This window comes from Triticum aestivum, chromosome 2A (genome assembly GCF_018294505.1).
Source record: "Triticum aestivum cultivar Chinese Spring chromosome 2A, IWGSC CS RefSeq v2.1, whole genome shotgun sequence".
Lineage (NCBI taxonomy): Eukaryota > Viridiplantae > Streptophyta > Magnoliopsida > Poales > Poaceae > Triticum > Triticum aestivum.
The window spans coordinates 339,802,897-339,810,718 of record NC_057797.1 but is presented as its reverse complement, the minus strand read 5'-3'; the positions used below and the strand labels follow the sequence as shown (position 1 = coordinate 339,810,718).

General features: G+C 44.0%; 1 long non-coding RNA gene across 1 annotated transcript; it reads right to left on the bottom strand.

Moving 5' to 3' along the window:
• Nucleotides 1-3,456: 3,456 nt before the first annotated feature.
• On the bottom strand, nt 3,457-6,920 carry LOC123185259 (uncharacterized). Its single transcript, XR_006493272.1, has 5 exons — nt 6,172-6,920; nt 5,846-6,070; nt 5,032-5,175; nt 4,241-4,942; nt 3,457-4,156 (listed from the first exon to the last, which is right to left on the bottom strand). It is a non-coding gene; the product is annotated as an uncharacterized lncRNA (long non-coding RNA).
• Nucleotides 6,921-7,822: the final 902 nt, after the last annotated feature.

The following is a 7,822-nucleotide window of genomic DNA, read 5'->3' as shown; positions in this document are numbered from 1 at the left end:
TAGTCATCGGATCACTGACCAGTTTACGCTTATTGTGACAGTCAGTTTTCGGCTTTCTCCACTAAGGTGCTTAACCATGTGAGCTGGAAGCACAATCGCAGTGGTTCTCCCTTTGCATGCCTAGCCGAACAAAACGGAACATAGGAAGCAAGTGCAGGAGCCGGGCAACCCAACTATTGACCGAAGACACAATTCGAAACCGATGCATATATAGCAATATCTGAGAATGTTTTTGCCGAATCCCTAAAGGTGTCCGGCGTTGCACTGCGAGACTAATGCTAGAAAAGCACAAATAGTTTAAAAGTGCCAAAAAAAGCTTGGAAAACCACGAAACGTCAGTAAAAACATGACGTCCGAACAATATCAAGTGTTCGGTGCCAATCCGAAAATTGGTCTTAGAGAAAAAAAAGAGTGCTTCTGTCATGCTTTAATATTACACATCCGATCTCAAGACTTTAAGCGGGTCAGCCTACGGCTGGCTATTGAGCACACACTCACGTCGAAAAAGGAGCGATAGAAAAAGACTTTGCAACGACCAAGAAGAAAACACATTTACTATAAAATAGCTCATATAAATTTAAGAGCCCCCAAGTGACTTGGGTGAAAGAATGATTTCATGTACCGAAGTACTTATATCATATCTATGTTCAACCGAACTTTAAACGCGTCTTAACCGACTGTCGGCTTCTCCCTCTTCGGTTAAGGACCGAAAAGTGTTATGTACTCCATCGGTCGAGAATATCGACGGTGTTTCCAATAACCAGGCAACCAGGCCATAAGGCTGTAACAGACAAAGCGCGCTCAGGGAACTTATGCTATATTACTGCGAAGAGTAAGAAGCATCTTCAAAGAAAATAGTACCCCCACCGATACCTTTCTTCGGTGCTCATTGTTATTATGAGACTTGTGCAATAGATTTTTTGTACTCATGAGTTCCGTTGTGTGCCGACCATCATTGAATAACTATAAGAGCGCTAGCTTTCGGCTTCACCCAGTCTGAGGTCCGCTCGGGTGACCCGATCGTGACAATCGTAGAGGTGCTCCCTTTACTCCCTAGCCGAATAATCGGGAACATAGGGGTAAACACAGGAGCGAGGCAACCCAGCTTGCAAATCGCTTAAGTCAATATGGTGCATATTGTGGCATAATACATGAACAAGGAACGAAGCCGTACAAGTATAATCACATGCAAGAGGAAAAGCTTCATAAAGGAAGCCCCCAAGTGAATTGGGTCCTTGAATTTGTGTGTCACAAACAAAGTTTGGACAACGAAAAAATTTACAAGCAACTTTTTTCCAAAAAAGTATAATGCTTGGTCGAACCGAACACAAGTTAAAAATTTAAAACTTTGAGCATGAAGGCAACTTAGCTGGTTAATGTGTTCGGTATTGATGACGCGGTCCGAGCTTGATGCGGGGCAAGGTTCCATCCCCCAAGCCGGTCCCGAGGTGGCGGAGCAAAGAGCTCGGCACTCCGAAATGGTGACATTGCACGATCAATGCGGACCGACAGAATGACGCCGAAGTCCCCGGATCATTTTCCTGTGCACAAAAAATAGTGCAAACTGGAGATAATAGTAATAATGATAAAAAATTGTTGCATAATCAATAATTTATGCAAAGTGAATTATAAAAGAAATATGGTCTGGCGCCGAAGTCATTGTCGATGCAGGGTGTCGGTGTGATGCGGTAAGGGTGTGGCAAAGCCTGAATTCACAGGTCGGTCCGAGTTCCGGATGCGGCATTCGCCAGACTATGTATGGAGGCTGACCGGACCACCATGCGACCTCGTTAATGCAGCCACCATTTGATAGACCTGTGTACATATGATGGACAAACCAGAGTAATAATTCCTTGGGAAAAATTGAACCCAAACAAGCAAAAAAATACTAGGATTAATAGCACCTGGTTTATTTGTTGTAGCAATACGAAGGAAGGTGATTCCCAAAATTGGGACTTGATCCGCACACCCGTTACCGGAGTAGGTTGATAAAGAGACGATGAAGCCCCCGGTCCAGCCGAGATGTCGAAGCCTCGATGTCAGCCGATGAGTTGAAGTAGGTCGGCGTGATCGACACCAGCTTGAAGAAGCAATAGTGCGGCCCTGTCGATGCAGGTCGTGACGTGGTCGATGCCGGCTTGATGAAGCGACCGTGCGGCGATGCCGGTATGCCCGCTCCGTGTAATCCGTGGGGCGGCGATGTTGGTGATGATTTATCCTTCGCGATGCCGGACTCTTGTTCGGCTTGCCGAGATGATGATCCAAAGAAGTTGAGCTCGGCTAAAGTGACGACGTGTCTAGCGAAGATCATGTTCAAAAGATCTCAAAGTTAGTGGGATGTGTTCGGGAACAAAACACAATATCCCATACAAAACTTCCTTTAAAAGGGATGTCCGAAATCATGTTCATAAAAAAGATGAACTCGGGTCGGATTCGTTTTCGCGCAGAAAACAGATCCGAAAAGTGATGCACTAATCGGAAGGTTCCCGGTGTTTGGACGGTCGGATCGAGCCGAAATTTTGAGAGGTGGTAGATATAGGAATTCCGCAGCCGATCAACGGTTGGATCTTCCAAAGGACGTCCGGGCTAGAAGCTGGACACCACGCCCTAAACTCATCCAAATTCCCGTCCAGATTTGACAGGGCTATGGTATATCGTGGATTGCCAGAGATTCCTCCATCGGAACTCGACAAAATTTTCCAGGGTTGTTGTAGACTCAATTCCGCACAATTCCACCAAAGCGATCGTCAAAGCGATACTCGAAGAGGTGGTGGTGGCAGATACGAGTTCGCTGTCCAGAAAAACAGCACGGTCGCTTGAGGGCAATGTTGACGTTGAGCCCCCGAGCTCCATAGATGATTCCTCCGTGATCTTGATAGAGATCGAAGTTGATGTTTGATGAAGGCCCTCGTCCGAACATGGTGATCCGAACACGGGGCGCAATTCTTGGTCGAACCAAGGTGACCAGTCGAACTGGTGACGAAGATGCCGAAGTCATAGTTGATCTGCAGGCGAGCCATCGATCCTTTTGTCGATCACACAGCGGAACTCTCAATGGAAGCACCAATGTCGGTGTTAAAACCGACGGATCTCGGGTAGGGGGTCCCAAACTGTGCGTCTAGGCCGGATGGTAACAGGAGACAGGGGACACTTTGTTTTACCCAGGTTCGGGCCCTCTTGATGGAGGTAATACCCTACTCCTGCTTGATTAATATTGATGATATGGGTAGTACAAGAGTAGATCTACCACGAGATCAAGGAGGCTAAACCCTAGAAGCTAGCCTATGGTATGATTGTTATGTATGGAGTTGATTCTGTCCTACGGACTACAACCCTCCGGTTTATATAGGCATCGGATAGGGTTAGGGTTACACAGAGTCGGTTACAATGGTAGGAGATCTAGAATATCCGCGTCACCAAGCTTGCCTTCCACGCCAAGGAAAGTCCCATCTGGACACGGGACGAAGTCTTCAATCTTGTATCTTCATAGTCTAGGAGTCCGGCTGAAGGTATAGTTCGGCTACCCGAACACCCCCTAATCCAAGACTCGCTCAATGATTTTCATTGATGAGAAGGCCCTTCCAACAGTTGATGTCGCTACTGGTAGTAGCAATGCCAATTCAATGAGGCGATAAACAATAGGAAACATAACATGCCTTTCAAGTTCAACCATCATTTTAGCTAGGCTTGCAATATCATGACAAGCTCTAAAGTCTTCAATTATTCTCATAAGGATAATGAATAGATCAAGGTTATCTTCTATATGTTCACGTTCATAGTGAGAGAAGTCATCATGATAAATCTCTGTAAGCCTAGCGATCTTATTCAGGTTGAACCTAGAAAATGAATTTCTTGGGTCAAGACAAGAGAAGTTTTGGAGCAGCTCTGAAGATACCTCATTAAAACGATGATCAAACTCCATGGTGATGGAGTCTATAGCAGCATAGAAGGTGTCCGCACAAAAAAAATGATCAGTCGTGACATTGTTCCGTCCACCTTTTCTTGATTTACCCCACTTTGTAAAGATGTCATCCATACTTGGTATTGGAATGTCATTTTTGGTGCAAAAGGCTTTGACATCTTCTAAGAGTGGCTCCCAACCATCATTTCTCCAGTTGACCAAACGTGTTCTCACATCCGTAACCAATGACATTGCCTAAAATGAGAATTACAATTTTAGATGCATGTATGCTTACATGAACAAAATACATCTAACATGATCCATCACATATTCACATACCTGAACAACATTTTGATCCTTCTTTTGCAATAGAATAGATAAATCATTTGTGATACGAAGGATTTTTAGCATCATCTTCAGGATGAACACAAAGCTAAAAGTCTCCATTTGATGAACCAAACCTCCTGCCCTACATGGAACACGCACATCATCCTCAACAATGCCCAAATCTTCTATGACTGCATCCCACATTGATTCAATGCGAGATAAGGTTGGGTAATGAGATCCCCATCTTGTGTCTCCAGGTCTGACCAACGATGTTTCTTGATTTTCCCTCTTCGTGTGGGCATCTCACCTCTCTCAATCTTATCCAAAAGAACTTCTTTTTGCCTGTCAAGCAATTTATCCTTCCTCTTGCAAGATGAAGTACTAAGATTGGCAATCATGGTCACATATTCAAAAAAATCTTCAACACCCTTGCAACATCTCGAAATAGCAACAACTACCAACTGCAGTTGGTGGGCAAAGCAGTGGATATAGAAAGCATATGGGTTCTCATCTCGAATTAACTTCTGAAGTCCATTGAATTCTCCTCTCATATTAGACGCCCCGTCATATCCTTGCCCTCGTAGTCTTGCAACAACTAGACCGTGTTTAGCAAAAACCTCCAACAAAGCCTTCTTCAAAGAGGCAGATGTTGTGTCTATGAGATGCTTAATAGCTAAAAAGCTTTCAACGGTCTCTCCTTTTTTGCTCAAATACCTGTAGAAGTAGATAGATAATTAGTTAACGCACTCTACATATAACAAAAGGAAAAAACACATAGACACCTAACATGCTTCAATACGCACCTGACAACCACGGCCATTTGTTCTTTCACCGATATATCACGACACTCATCAATAAGAACAGTGAAAAGAAAGTCATCCATCTCTTCTTTGATTACATTGGTGACTGCAGTTGCACAATGTTTGACAAGTTCTTTTTGAATTGTCCTGGAAATCATTTTGGCATTTTTAGGACATAGCTCATCAAATGCAACCTTCACTTTTGGAATTCTTTCTTTGACCCAATCAAGCAACTCTAAAAAATTCCCCTTGTTCAAAGAAGAACTGGATTCATCATGTCCATAAAATGGTTCACCTTGCAATGCTAGATAACTTACAGTGCCCAGTGATGTATCCACACGAGTTTCATACTTGACAAGTGAACCTTGGCTGTAAGTTTTAACTTTACTTTTCACACTTGCCCTTTGATTTTTAAAATCATCGCATGTTGTTTTTGATATATTGTGGATGCTACATGGCCCACCAACATGTTTACGAAATGCCGCAACCGCATTTTTCCAACAGTCAAAACCCAATTTGGAGAAGACATCATGCCCAAATTTATCATCTATTCGGTCATGCTTAAAAAGATAGCAACAGAAGAAATAAGCCTTATGCGTTGTTACACTATATTCTAACCAATCAAAGTCCTTATACCATTGTGGCCGAAAGCATCTTCCATCTCTATTTGGGGGGAAAGTGGAACTAGTTGGTTGAGTTGCACCCATTTGTATATAAGCAAATCTAACATCATCTCTAATGTTGGGGGCAAAACTATCAATTGGAATGCGTAGTCCTGGATCACCATTTATGTAATCTTCACTAAAAATAGTTATACCTTCAACCCCGTGAACTTCAACATTCTCTTCCACTATAGCTTCGACGGAATCTGTAGTTTGTTCTTCCTTTTGTTCGGTTGGCATCAAATTTTCACGATCTACTTCCATGGAAGTCACTTGATCTTCATGATTGACATTTGCCAAAATATTGACACTTTCGTGGGTGCTTGGATTCGTTTTTGAGCTGCTGCCACTACTAATCACTTCAAAATACCTTTTCAAATCTGCAATGACGAGATTCATATATCACTAAAATCTGCTTGAATGTAAGGCTTCAAGATGCTGTTCAAAACTGCTACAAAATTTCAGAAAAATGAGAAATTACCTCTTCCCCTTTTCTTTGAATTTGCTAGTCCCTTCCCCTTCCTTCCATCTTCTGGCAATCTCGACAGAACAATGCCGGTTGGGCATCTTATTTCCTTGCATGTATATAATAATCTAATTTCTAAATTCTAAATCTGGAGTCTGGACAAATACACTAGCATGAATGAATATAAACAAATCTGGAGTTCTGGTTCAGAAACATCAGATCATGGAGAACTGACACAAGATAAAACGCCAATGCCCCAACAAAGTTCAGAGTTCAGACCTAGCCCCTAGGGATTACCAGGAAAATCCCTGACCCCGACTGTGGTCGTCGCCCGCTGGAGCCGCCGGTGAAGCCCCCGTGCCGCCGGAGCCACCGCTTGCTGCGCCGCCGGAGCCGCCATTGCAGGCGCCGCTGTGCAGCAGCCCTCCAAGCCCCCAGCCCGCTGACGCCGTCGACTGCCCCGTCGTCGCGCCCGCCTGGACCTCGCGACCTGCCCAGCCGCCGCCGCCGCGCTAGGTTTGGTCGCGTCTGGGTGGGTGGAGTTGGTCGCGTTCGCGTCGCGGCGTTGGTGTGTGCGGGCGTTCGTTTCTTTCTGTTTCTCTAGGTATACACTAGTGGGCGCTCGATGCAGAGCCCCATCTGGCCGCGGTCGAGGCTCCAGTCGATTTCTAGGCAGTACAAAAGTGATAGATACGTAGGTATAAATTTTTTTGGCCGAAAATCAAGGTATGGCGGACGCCATACCCTGCCCACCGGAGCCCTCCGCCAGTGGTGGTGCTACTACATGCTACTACGTTTTGCTGTTAGTCACCCATGGAAATAGTTCCACCTCCGCTGCTAGATTTTCCGTCTAGTATGTGTACCTCCGCTGCTAGATTTTCCGTCTAGTATGTGTTTTCTCTTTTTCTATAATATCCGCTGCGTCCACCAAATCCATTGATATTTATGTTTTCTCATGTCATGTGATCCCATCAAATTTTCGTCCATCAGCCTTTTTTCTAGTCATTGTCCTTTCAATAGGATTTATGTGGCCTCTCTTTGCATTGTTAATCTAAGCCCATTCTCTTGCCGCCGAGCTTCTTTTGCCGTCGATTTTCATGGGCCATGATTCATTCTCTTGATGTGCCATCTTCTTTTGACAACCCATCTTCTCTTGATACTTTTGTTGTATCTTCTATTGATGCGGTGTCTTTCTCTAATGTTCCATCTCTTCGTTATCCCCTTTGGCGTCTCGACGGGTTTTGGAGACTCTTCATGCTACGATGACACTCTCAAGACGCGGAATTGGATTATCAATTTTTTTTCTAGTATTACACTTCTTAAAATGCAATGTTGTTGCATACGCTTTGCATTTGAGGGGGGGAGGGGGTTAGGAATTAATATTATTGCTTTAGGAGTCCTTATTAGTCTATGTTTAGTTTCCTTACACCTCAAGTCATGTGTAACATATATATGTCCCTTGGGCCTTCAATAAAGTTAAGTTGCTTTCCTAACCGGATTAGCTTGTGGTTTCTCAAGTTTCCTTGTGTTTTAGAAAGATCAAGTTGGTTAAGAAGATAGAGACACGATTGAATACTGTCTCCTCCCAAGTTTGTTCAAGTTGTTAGGTTGGAGATCCATCTATATATGCGATCCTGCATGCTTTGCAGAGATTAAGCAACAATTA